This window comes from Talpa occidentalis, unplaced genomic scaffold (genome assembly GCF_014898055.3).
Source record: "Talpa occidentalis isolate TD23 unplaced genomic scaffold, MPIMG_talOcc4v2.1 talOcc4.12, whole genome shotgun sequence".
NCBI lineage: Eukaryota > Metazoa > Chordata > Mammalia > Eulipotyphla > Talpidae > Talpa > Talpa occidentalis.
Genome location: NW_023601212.1, coordinates 31554191 through 31568379, shown reverse-complemented (window position 1 = coordinate 31568379; position 14189 = coordinate 31554191).

Sequence of the window (14189 nt, the reverse complement as noted above, 5' to 3'; positions counted from 1 at the left end):
GAATGAGAGGATTCACCAGAGATAGAATGGGGAGCAGAACAGGCAGACTGATTGAAATACACTGCTGAGGGGAGCAGCGGGCGAGACAGGAGAGGTCTGCTTCGCCATGTGTAGAGGTCTGTAGCTCCCTGGCCAGGGATCGAACTCCTGCTGCAGTGGTGGCGGACATCTTCATAGGTTGCATCTTAACCCCTTGTGCTGCCAGGGAGGCCCAATGATTTAATTTGTACCTTTTCACAGGTTTATTAGATGTATGTATATATTTTTTCTGCAACTTTGTCAATATTGTCTTTGGCTCCATAGGTGTTGGTGGCCATATTGATTATCTTTCTTCCTTGGCCATTGCCTTTTGTGTCTAGTGTAAGAAAATAGACTATTGGATATAAAAAAAAATTAGAGATTTCTAATAAAAGATGGAAACTATCGATAACTTACAGATCAGTGAAGATTGATAGAAGATATTTTCAAAAGAAAATAATAGAATTGATAAGTGACTAATATATGAGACACACAAAGAATCTGTACAAGCCAACCAGAAAAGAATATTGGGAACCCTAGTAGAAAAATGAGCAATGGATATACATAGCAATTCACATAAGGAAAACCCAGACAGCTAGCAATCGGAATAAAGAGATACTCAATCTTATTAGGAATTGGAGAATTGCAGATGAAAAGAAGTTCCTCATTAGGAACTGAGTTATTTTTATTAGGTTGAGAGAAAAATTAAAGTTCAATAGAAGCTGTCAAGGATGCAAGGAAAAGGGAAAACTAATACATTGTCAGTAGGAATAGTGAATAGTCTACTGCAGTCCTTCTGATAATTGTTAGGACTTGGTGGTTCCACTCCTTCATGCTTACCCTAGAGAAACTTAGGCTTTCATCTATAAAGTGCATGTTCCAGAGTGCTCAGTGCAACTTTCTTTGTGGTAGCAGAGAATTAAAGACTTATTTAAGTGTTTTCTCCAGTTGAATCGAGATCAGCTGAATGTGCTGGGTATTTAGGTGCTATCTAGAACAATATGGAATGGAGAGCAGATTGTAAGATAGAGCAAGACCTTAAGCTCATTTATTTTTGTGCACATTGATATCATTAATGTTAACAAATGCAATTTCATTAGAGTGGATATCTGTGAGGTGTGGGGGAATTGAAATGGTAATCAAGAATGAAAGCATGAAAAACAGAAGAAGAAAGCTTACATATGTCAATGATAGTGACAATTTCTCACTAGGGAATTTGAGTAACTTACTTCTCTGCGTCTGGGTTCCAAAAGGAGGGGGGTTTACCTATTCCATAATTAGGAACATTGTTGACTTCCTAAAAAGTTCACAAGAATAAAATTTTAAACTATGAGAATCAGTGGACAACAATTCATCAAGATGATAAGATCAATGGCAAAAGTATTTGAATATCCAGCCATATTTTATTAGAAAAGTGTAATAGATACAACCAAATTAAAAATAGGAAAAAAAATCCATGGAATACTTGTGCCTAAACCTAATATAAGCATCTCATTTCTTCAGATGCATGATTTGCTTTCTAGATTTAGCTTTTCATCTACTAGAAGTTATTTTTCATTATGCTTTCAAAAAGAGATTTAACTTAAAATTCTGCTTTTTGATAGCCAATGGTTTAAGCAATTTAAAGAATCCATACCTTCTTTATTAACTTAATATGTAACTTTTATCATATACAAATTCTCATATGGGTGTGGGTTCCACTGATTTTATTTGGATATTTTTGTAATATTTTCATGGTATTTTAATTTTTATAGCTTTATAAAATGTTTGTATGTCTCGTCAGGCAAATCGTCACTGTTCATTTTCAATCAGCTTCCTATTTCATCAGCTATTTTTACACTTTCATCATCCAGATTAATTTTTTGATCAACTTAAAAATTTCATAAACATTTTATAGAGATTTTTATGTGGGTACATTTATTGAGTTTATAGACTAATTTCAGGGAGAATGTTCATGGCAGTGAGTCTTCTGTCCTTTACAGAAACTCATGATGTGTCTCTCTACTATGCAAACCACTACCCTTTTTTCTTCTGTAAAGTTTGGTTTACAAAAGTCTGACATTTTTTTAATGGTAAAAAAATTTATATTTTGCACTAGCCAGCTGGACTCAGTTTAGATGATCCCAATTTTGCTGTAAACGTCCAAAGCATCCAGTCAAGGGCCAGTGGAGCCCAAACCTTGTCTCCATCAGATCTGGTCAGGGCACTGACCTTGGCCACGTCAACCTGTGGGATCTAGTGCCCGACTACCTTGATGTCCACCATGAGCATGAGTGTGTTGACTTCTGTCTTCTTCAGGGCTGACTGCTCAGAGCGAGCTTGATGATGGTGTAGTTTTACCTGGGGGCACTCTTCTGAGCATATTTGGGTTGTCTTGGGAGCTGCAGTGTCTTGGCCTGGTGGAAGGTGGGTGAGAGACATGCAGCCCTTTTTAATTTTCTGTGACTGTCGATGCCTTGCAGCACTGCTTTCTTGGCCTTCAAAGCTCTTGCTTTGGTGTCAGCTTTGAGATGGGGAGGGGCTTCCTTTGCTTTCAGTGCAATCTTCATGAAACGCTAGAAGATTTTTGATCCATATGGGTCTGAGATGCTTATATTAGGTTTAGGCACAAGTATTCCATGGATTTTTTTTTCCTATTTTTAAATTGGTTGTATCTGTTAAAATTTTCTAATTTAATATGGCTGGATATTCAAATACTTTTGCAATTGATCTTATCATCTTGATGAATTGTTGTCCACTGATTCTCACAGTTCAAAATTTTATTCTTGTGAACTTTTTAGGAAGTCAACAGCATGTTTAACAAATAGTGACAGTTTTCTTTTCTCCAGGCCTTTTTTCTTATTGCACTATGTAGGGCCTTCCTTCCAATGCTGTGAGCAATAGTGTAAGTGAGCTTTTTTAATGAGAAGTCTAGGATGTAGCACCATTTGTATTAGATTGGCTTTCATTTTCTAGCAAATAGCTCTTACTGCGTTAAGGATCAGGAAGTTTATCTTCTTCTTAATTTTCTTATAAGCTTTGTTTTTAAAGTCAACAAAGGGCATCAAATTTTGTCAATTCACACACAGTGAAAAAACATTCAAGGTTCAATAAGAACTGAGAGTCATCCATAACACAGCCATTAAATGAAATATTATATCCTTATTAAATTATTTTGGAAAACATTAAGAGAAATACTCACGATAAAATGATATGAGAATAGAATCAGTAAGTGTGTTACATGCTTGAATATCCCCAGAAAGAATACTGGTAAGAATGAAAGGAAGGAACTTATTGGAGTATCAATCTTAGGAATGCTCCTCCTTGGAAAGATTTTGGAAATGAGCCAAACTTCACTTGCTCAGGCCTCTCTAGGGGGACATTTCTTTAACCCTGCAGCTGCTGAAGGTTCTTTGGGGGCTGCAGTCCGGGTGCTTTCCACCCCTGCCATGAAGTTACTGGACTATGCCGTGTGCGAGTGTGGTCAGCGCCTGCACTGTGACAGTGGGCCTTCTGCATCATCTGCCTCTCTGTCTCTGTCTCTCTCTCATATTCCCTCTCTGTATCTTTCCTTCTCTCTGTCTCCATCTTTATTTTTCTCTTTCTCTCTCTCTGTAATCCTCTGCCAATTCCTCCTGCCCTCCTACCAGCCAGCAGCTGTCAAGCTGTCACTGTTGGCTCTGTCCAAAGAGTTTACCACCCTTCATTTTAATGACCTTCTAGACAAGGCAAATGAGGCAGCACTGCAGTCACCCCCTTTACCTGAAAATGAATTAGTGCTCCATCAGGTTAATGAGGAGCTCTTCCTGCCTCCCTCGGGAGAGGAAGTGGGTGCTTTCAAGAATATAAAGATGTTTTGGGCTCAAGATACTCATGGTCAGTTGGAAACTGTGTCCTCTTTTTCCACACACTGACTTCCTGGGTGAGACCTATCTGCTGTTTTATTCCTCCCTTTTTGTAAGCAATTTGTCATTTGATCTGAATTTAAACAGCCTTGGCTCCTTTGGGGAAATAAATGGGAAGGGGGGTGGTACAAGTAGCAAATGCTTCTCACAGCTGATATGACAGCCTGAAAGAAATTCCCTTCCAGTTTGGCTCTTGTTCGTGCCTCTTTCTTTCTTTTGAAGGCATGGAACTGCTCTGACAAACAATACGTGAATGTGGAGGCACCCAGGCCCTTTCAGAGTTCTGCAGCACGTCAACTAGCAGCTCCTACTATGTGCCATCAACTGATGACATTGTAGGGTAAGGTAAAAAGTATCAGGCTTTTCTGCCCTCCCGCCATTAGGATAGATGAGGGAAACCTGTGGTCCTGAGTGCAGGCCTGATGGCGGGCACCTGGAGTGGGTACACCTGGGCTGAGAGACTGAGTTTATAAGGGCGGCATCACAGGGACGCCAGCAGAAGCCGAGAATGAACGGAAGCCGAGAGAGCCCAGATAGAGTGAGGATTTGCTGGGGGCTGGGAGGACTGCCAGCCTCCCGGCCCCCCAGCACCCCTGCCTGCCATATGCCTGGTAAATCTAAATAAAAGACCTGCAGAAGCCACTGAGGACTCTGACTCCTCCTTTACCCGGTCTGCCGGATCAGAAAAACTGCCCTGTGGCCTTCCTTCCCTTACTACATTTAATCCACAGGGTAATACAGTTTGTTGAAAGTGGTTACTATCCCTATTTTAGAAATGAAAAGCTAAGACTTAGGACAAGAAAAATGATCACGATTTCAGAGCATGGTAACAGAGGTGATGTTGACTAACTATTTTTTGTGTGCTCAACATGTAACCTATATTAGCTCACTTATAAAAATCTGTGACATAATTAACATCACCATTTTAGAGCTGAGGAAACTGAGACTCAGATGTTAAATACTTAAGTCTGCTTCGTAGGTTGCAGATGTGAGGTTTGCAGCCAGATTGGTCTGACTCCAGAACTATTAACCATTACACTCAATTTCAGCAAACATTTAGTTAGTGCCCATTAATTAGCAGGTACCATGTTGGGATATTGGAATGCCAGACTGAATAAGGCCATGCTATAATAGAATGCATGGTGCAGGCAGAAGCAGACACAAAACAAATAATTCCAACATAAGACAGCAAGCACAAAATATGAGCACTGAAATCAAAAGACTTCCCAAGGGAAGATGATTTTGATATTAACCCTAAAAGGTTAACTGGTATTAGTTGATTATGTGATTGTGGTATGAGGAAGCAGAGGTATGGTTGAGGAGATGAAGGATGGCACAGGGGAGGCCCGAGAGCACAAGGCAGAGGAGAAAGACTTGAGGCTCAGCATGGCTGTGGATGTGGACAGCTTTGGTAAAGCTGATCAAGTAGACAGCCACCTGATCACAGAAGACATGATAGCTCATGAGGAGTTTGGAACTTGCCTTGGGCATAATCAACCATTAATGGGACTATGTCCCATCTTGATTTTAACTGGGTGTCTAGTGGGATTTTCAAATACAGAGACTGACATGCTCAGAATGGAAGGAAGAGTCTTACGGACTGGCTAGGAGGTTTCTACAACAACCTTGACCAGAGAAGATAGAGGCCTGAATGACCTTGCACTGATTGTAATTTACTTAACCCTGTTTTTTGACAGGTAGCTCAACTTCCTTTGGGTTTTATGGGTGGGGCTATTGACAGGCTGGAACCCATCTCACCTGCCTATGTCTGAGTGATGTCAGAATTGGGTTTCTCTTAGATGGATAACTTTCTCTTCTTGGCCAGCAGCTGGGAGGTGATGGAGAAGCTGTTGATGAGGCAAAGCTGCTTTAGCCTCCTCTAAGTCTTTGCTTGTTGAAAAATTTTAAATTTGCGTTTTCATGGATTGGTTACAATGAGGCTAGCTTATAAAATTCATGAGCTGTTAGGGGAGACTCAAAATCCCTACAGATCAATACACATGGTGGTGGCCGCCACCAGCCTGAGGAAGCACAGCTGCCGTGAGTTCTCTGGTGCCCTTGATGGGACACTAAATCCTCCCGGGACAGATTGGGATTGGGAATGCCAAACCAACAGAATGTTTGCTTCTGTAATCCTTACATTATATTAGAGACAGGGTTCTTGGGAATGGTAAAGTGATGAGTGGAACAAAGTGGTGGTGACAGTGGGCTGGAGAGGGTTGGAGGTAAAAAGAAAGCATTCCACTTGTGGTGGATTTGACTTCCCCAGAAGGAATGTTTTCAGACCGGCTCTTTGTGCCTACATCCTTTTGGGTAAGAAAGTTTAGAAACGTATGAGATTGGCTTTTGTAAAAAGATTTTTATTTTAACTGTGTCTAGAAAGTGGGAAGGCTGTGGAAAGGGCACTTGTGTGATCATTTCTTCATCTAGTTTTTGAAAATTATGATGTGGATGTGCCCTAAGGTTTTCCTAAAGAGCGGCTTAGGAATGGGGAGAACCATCTGAAAGAGGAAGATGGGATGGTGGGCAAATTCCAGACAAGGAATGCATTCCTCAGTCTTAGACAGGTACTGAGAACTGGGGTGACAACGGCCATTTAAGAATAGGTTTAAATTTTTAATAAATCACCTATGTTCATGTAACCAAATTCAAAAGAGACCAAGGGTAGGCAGAGTGAAAAGTAAATCTTCATCCTTCTCCCTTGTAACCAGCATCTTTTTCCTCTGCATGGAGGCAGAATCTGTTGTTAGCTTCTGTGTTCCCTCCCACACATTTATTCTGTGTGTGTGTGTGTGTGTGTGTGAGAGAGAGAGAGAGAGAGAGAGAGAGAGAGAGAGAGAGAGAGAGAGAGAGAGAGAGAGATTTTTAAAGCACAATACAGGGTACTATGTATGTTATTTCTAACCTTGCTTTTCAGTGGTGCCGTTTTGAAATACCATCCTCTGCAGAGCTGGTGCTTTGATTCGGTTTGTTTTCAGACTATTTGCAAAGTTCTCTTGCACCTCGGAATACTTATGAGCTCTGAGCTTGAAATGGTATTAGCAAATTCTGACCCTTCAGCTTCAATTTTTCTGGACCGATGTCTTCCCTCCTAGCAACCAAAAATTGATTGTTTGGTTTTATAGCTAAGAATTTTTTACTTGTTGATGAGCTGAGGAAGACCACAATGAAGAAAGCAGGAATAGGTGGCTATGCAAATAGTTACCAATTAATTTGACAGGCTAAGAGTTCAAGGTACAAGAGGGTAAAGGGTGTGATCCTAGGGATATTAAATCAGCACACTCATGGAAATAGCTATGTGAAGAGCAGTGTTTGATGTTGTGTGATTCACAAGGAACAATTCTTTATTAATCTTATTCAGTGTATTGGGGTGGAGTGGCTGCACAATTCACAAGCAATTGTTCTTTTTCCAGATTGCCTCTTCCAGTTTAAGAATCACAAGTCCCTGGGAATGAACAGCTTGATGGAGCAGTGACTGCCAGTCTTTAATCCTAGCACTCCTGTGGGGTTTGCTCTGGAAATAAGAAGGCCAATTTAGCCGCATCCATATGTGCCATGTGCTCAGGAATAATATATTTTGACATGTGTATTTCCTCTAGGATCTCTTTTCTCAGCAAAATACCCCAATTTTAGAGAAGTAATTACAAGAATTACATAGGCTATAGAATATTAATTAATGTTCCTTGTAAATGGAAATGTTGCTTTTCATGCTATTTCTATCTTGCTGGTTGACAGATTTCTATAATTCAGTAATTGTTGCGTCTCTACCCTGATAGCTCTGTTTCCTATATGGGAGGGCCTCCCAAATTTTTGGTATTTTATGTGAGCTTTTGAATTTTCAGATGTCATCTTCTTGTAAGTCAAGTTGCAAATTCCCATTTATTTCCTAGGTGTTTGCAATCACTTATATTAATTCTCATTAGCTTGCAGGGCTGCCATCCACATCTGTTTAATAACGCTGTAGGAACTCGTTTGCCATGTACTGGCATGAACAGCAATTATATGGAAAGTATGACTGCCCCTTGTTTGCACCAAGGTCCCTGGCAAGTTACATGGCTAAACATATAAAGTGAAAGGTCTTAACAAGTCATTGAATCATTTTTCTAGATTAGATTTCCAAATGTCAAAAGAAACAGCAGCTCATTAAAATTGCAGCTGTAAAATCCACCAACATCACTTGTAAAAAAGTGATTACAGAGCAAGCTTGATTAATTAAGTGTGAAAATTTAGGACCAGCGTGGTAATAAATGATGGAACTTACCCAGCAGTCTGCTTCCCTTCCACTGTGTTTCGCTGAATGGCCAATTTTCCACTTGTCTGTTGTATGGAGATCACATTTCAGAGCTGGTAAAGTTTACATCTAAATTATGAAGCCAGCAAAAGACCATGCATGAACTATAGACAGTGTTCCAACTTTGGCTTCATTATCTTCCTTATTTGTGGCCTTGATATAACACTAAATCTTTCTGAGACTTATTTTCTCCATTTATAGGTGAATTTCTGTTCCTACTTAAATCCCAGCTTTTCAATGGAAGCATTACATTAATAAAAAAACAAATACACTGTATCAGCTGTATATGACTTTGAGATCTTTGGGTCTAAGAGATCCTATGACATGTAAATATTATGTTTACTGCCTAACATAGTTTGATAATGTGGTTTATCAAATTAATCTTTTAAAAGGAGTAAAATTGCATTTGCAAAAGTGTTAGCCTAGGCTTCCTTCACTGGTGTTCTATAAACATTTGCTGAATTATCATCATCTGAATGGAAAGAGTAGATTACCAGTTCCAAAGAATGACAATAAAATAACAAAATGCTTATTGGAACAGAATTGCTATGGTGAGCACAACATAATCCTTCTGTATGATTCAGAAGGTAGCATTGTACTATGCTTAGGATCATAAATATTAATCAATACTTATGAATATAGTGCTGATAACATTCTATTTTTTTCTAAGTCCCAAGCGTTCAGTGACTAAAGAATAAACTCCAATTTCCATGGCCAATAACCACTCTGCACCCAATTTCAATGTGGGGTTGTGTATTGGACTCCCATAGCACCAAGCAATGTTTTGACATTAGCCGGTGTCCTACAATTCAACTCAGTTCTGACAGTATCTACCCAGACATAGCATCAGATTTCAGGGTTAAAAACAGTCTCACAAGATTGCCCCCACTTCAGTAGCCAATCTCTAGTCCTTGTTACCTGTGTTTCTGACCAAATGATTATAAGTTAGAGGGGCCTACAACCTCCTCCATGAGTTCACAAGACACAGGAAACCAGTTGCTTACTAGATTATTTTTTATTACAAAGGGCATTGAAGGAAACAAGCCATAGCCAGTGAGGAAATACATAGGGCAAGGTCCCTCACAAAGGAGCATCTCTCAGTCTGAAAGTTTTCCAAAGCCTGTTCTTTTGTTTTTTTATGGATAAACACAAATTGATTAAATCATTAACCATTGGTTATTGAACTCAACCTCCAACCTCTCTCCCCTCCCTGGGAATCAAGGAATGAAACCGAAAGTTCTATGTTGATGGAAAGTTCATGACTGGTCCCCTGACAACCATCTCCCACCCTTAGGTACTTCCCAAAAGTCACCTCATTAACAAAACAAAAGACAAATCCCCAGGGCTTTAGGAGCTCTGTGCCAGAAGCCAACAAAACCAAATACATATTTCTTATTATAAATCAAAATATCATAGTCTGCTGTTCTAGGACATCCATAATCAGTACCTGATGTTACTTTTCACCATTTCTTGTCCTGCATCTTAACCACTTAAATTTATCACTTCAGTCCCAGAATTCCCACTTCTAAGTCTTCATTGCAAGTACTCTATCCCAGATACTGTGCTAGATCAAGGGGACTATAAGCTTGTCCTAGACTTCTGGTAGTTCTTTGTCTAGTAAATGCAGACATATAGATATTTATAGCTCAGTGTAATAAATACAATGCTCTACCCTACTGTCTAGCTTCGGAAGGTCACAGCTTCCATAAATGCTTATGTCCTTTAACTTCACATCACACTAGCCATGAATTGAGCAGATTATGCCAGAATCAAGTGTTCACTTAGAACACCATCTTCAGAATTTACCTTTCAGCATATCACTTCCTACTGATGGGTTCCTTGACTGCAGTCTTCATTCTGTTACTCTTTAGTCTTACTGTAAATGCCGGTCTTTTATTTCCACTGTTTTTTTCCTGCCAACCTGTTTATCACCCCCCTTCCACTCCCTCTCTATCAATCATAGCCTCCATGGACTAGTCCTTTAAATTTCAGTGACTCTCTAGGCAACATCCCAGATGCTCTGTTATCCCACCGCACTAATCCTGCATCAATCCCATTATCTTCTTCTCAGTTTCCATACTATCCTTTTTGTACTGCTGGAGACATCTACCCAGGCAAATACCACTTCAAAAAATGTTATTTCCATTCATTTGGGCCCCAGATGCTGACCAGAAATCCTTTTTATGTTCCTCATTAGTTTTCAAGTGGTTATTTCAGAACTTCTCATCTCATCTACAATGGACAGTTCATAAAGGGCCTTGTATTGATATTTCATGTTAAGACATTTGGATCTTAATCCCAAGAAATGTGCTGATGCCAAAGACTAAAGGCGTGTGTGTGTTTGTGTGTGTTTGTGAGAGAGATAGAGAGAGAGAAAGAGAGAGAGAGAGATTGAGCAGATCATGCAATCAGGCCTCTAACTAGCTAGACTGTGATGCTGGGGAGGCTATGAAAATACTCTAGGTAAAACTGAGAAGGTACTGGGCTAGGACCTTGGTAGGAGTGATAGAAAGGGACAAATCTGCTAACTATGCAAAAAGTAAAATCAGCAAACTCCAACTGAGGGAGAAAATATAAGAGGTTATGTTTTAGAGGAAAAGACTAATGGTTTTAGTTTTAAACATGTTGAGCTTTAGCTGCCTGTGGATATTGAAATGGGACTTTGATATATGAATCTGAAGCTAGTGGATGGGGCGAGGGCTGGAGTATGGATTTAGGAGTCAATGGCATGTAGATGGTAATTAAAATCATGAGAATGGCTGTGGTTATCCTGGGAGCATGTGAAGTGAGAAAAACTGTGGGTGGAGGATAGAACCTTGTGAAATGGGAGCCTTTACAGAGCAGATGGAAGAAGATGAACCCATGAAGAGGCCACAGAAGGAGCGATCCAAGGCACAAGGAGAGCCAGAGAATGTATCTCATGGAAGCTTCAGGAAGGAAGGAGTGATTAATTCAATCACATGAACAAAGAGGTCCAATAAGATTAGGATTTTAAAAAGCTCATTGCGTTGGACATTTAAAAGCTCCTAAGCGGCATTATTTGAGAAAATATTCAATCGAAGGTGGGAGCAAAAACCAGATTGCTGAGGGTTAGGGAAAGAAAACTGGGGATTCAGAAAGTATGGATTTTTACAGAAAATTTCAGAGAAGAGTGAGAGAGAGGTTGACCAGATGGTTACTGAGTAGACTGGGTGTTTATGGTCTGTTTCCTTTTTCATGAAGGTCCTGCCTCCATAATTGTTCTACATTCTTATACATAGCTCAAGGAATAATTAAGTTAAGTTGCTCTTCCATGGGAAACCTCTGAAGCTCTTCCTAAGGGGGAAGTAGTATCTCCCCTGTCTGAACTCAGAAACAGCAAATCTGTGGTCTCCTTAGGATGCTTATTCTTCATTTTCTTTAAACCCCATATTATAGCTATTTATCTAATATTTATTTAGATAGTATAAAATGTATATTATACTTTTATTATACATATAAAATGTATATTATACTTACCCAATATTTTTCTATGTTTCATGTACCTACATTTTGGAATGTAAAGTATCCAATAATAGCTGTAAGGCTAATAGGAGCTCAATAAATAATATTGAAGGAATACATATATTTTAGAAATATTTCAGGACTTTGATATGGAGTTTTGTTAATAGAATCAATTAATAGAAAGTTACCTGTAGGTTATATTTTTAGTCTAATTTTTAACAAGTCTTTTACATTGGGTTTCTGCTACAAAGAGTTGTTGGAAAAGTTGAAGCTGAATTTCTCATAAAGATGACAATTCTGACCACCAATGGAATAACAAGTTCAAATTGTTGGCAGGAAAGATGAATAGAAAAGGCTTGAATTTGGTTCTCTTGTATCTTTCTGATGCTAATGAAAACCACTCTTAGACAAAAACTGCTCTTACAGGATGGGTTCAAGTGAGTCCTAAAATTTATAGAAATATAAACACACTTTTCTCACTTTGTGTCATTTTAATGGTAGTGGTTGCCAAATCTCCATTGTTCTAACATTTGTATTTATATGGAGAACTACCTGAGTTTGGAATTCTCATATGACTTGAGAAATCAACATGGATATTTTTTCCTGAAATATAACCGATTATTTTCAGGGACAATGAATGACAGTGGGTATCAGTTCTTATGTCTTACCAGAAATCCTCATAGTAAGAGCCCATAAGTTGGTTTCTTCTTAATGAGAATTTTTGAGAGTTTGGACCCTGAAGAATTGGATGCATTTATTTGTAACTCAAAAGACAATCTCTCTTCCTCAAACAGGAGAATACAATGATGTGCCTTGCTTTTTCTGGGTGTGGGGAAGAGAAAGTTTTTTTTGGAACAAGTTGTTTGCATTAGAGTTCTTTCTTGATAATCACACACTTGGGTCCTCACTAGTAATGTGGCAAAGACCCCTCACCTCTGAGTATCTCCGGGTTAAAGACTGAAGTAATAGTTGACCTGCTTCATGGGTCTGAGACCTGTGCCATCACACAAGACCTTCCTGGCTTAATGGTCTGCTGCCTGAATGAAGTGAAATTCTTAGTCACTTTGCACTTGACCCTGATAATTATGCAGCCTGTCTTAAGTGTCAACGTTAGTCCATGCTGAGATCTATTTGTTTTCATGACTAGAAGTCTTCCCTCGTTGCCACGATGGGGCTCTCCAGGGGCAGGAATTGAGGAGAGACATCTGCACGCTCACTTTTTATCACTGCAGAAACAACTCAGGTGTTCCTGGGCCAAAAGAATCATCTTCGTGTATGATTGAGTGAACATTTAAGTATCTCTTCCAATTAACTTTATGGGAATAAGAATGGAGCATGCTGGCATGAATGAATAGCAACTGAGCGTTCATTTAAAAGGTCAAGTATGTTTGATCTCTCTACTTGGTATGCCTGTCTCATTGCTCTTAACTCCTGGTGCCTAATCAGATGCTTGTTTCAAAGTCCAGTGGGGCACACCCAGGATTCAATGAGGCTGGTCCATTGTGCATCTGTTGGGTTAACGTGTCCTTTATTAAGTTTTATTTTCAAAGGGGTTTATGCAGAGCAACAGAGAATGAAGTTTCTCCTGGAATACTGTCGGGGGACAGGAAGAAAAGCATTTGCTGGATAAAAGATGTTTTAAGATTGTAAATTCCAACAAGAGAGTCAGAGCTTGCCTGGGGAGTGACTTTCCTAAAATGTTTGTGCCAAAATCTCATCCAGATGCAAAGAAAATGTCTGCAAGCCTCTAGCCATCCTTCATTTTAGATGACCGTTGAAGACTGCAAATATTTGTGTAGAAGTTACAAGATGCCAATAGCATCGTGGAACTTAAGTAGAAGCATAATTCCAGTGTAGACAAGGATGGCAGAGCAAGCTTCTTGATTAAGTTAATATGTATTGATATTTCTCCTGTTGTTTTGACTTCCTAGGCTGTTTAAATTCTGTCTTGTCACAACAAAATACAAAAGAGGCTGCTATGACATTGATTTTTTTTTTTAAATCCTGCCTCTGAAGGATAGTGTGATTTTTGTTTTGTGTATATGTGTGTGTGTTTGTACTTCAGAGTTGACAGTTAGGAAGGCAGAAATGTTAAAATTGTGGCACCAATAATTATGTCAAATTGTGGAGCATAAATTATCAAGGGAAATACATTTTGATTGTAAGCATAAATCAATTTTATGCGTCACAAAATTGCCGCCATTAGAGTTTGCTGAGGTGACTTATTTCTGGCAGTGGTGAACACTATGATAGTCTGAAAATAGAAACTCTGGTGTCTGAGGACTTCATAAAAACCTGGGCTCATTGATTCATGGAAGAAAAAAGCACAGGTGAGGAGGTGTTTGTGCATGTGAAAAAATGTGCATTTCACACTCTTTAACCTGAGACAAGTGAGTTTTCACTCAGCCCACATTCCTTCAGCAAGGCCTTGGCCACGCTAATGTAGCCTCTTCTTTGAGTAAAGCCTGTGATACTCCACTTCTCCAGTCAGAACCAAATGTAGCCATAAACTT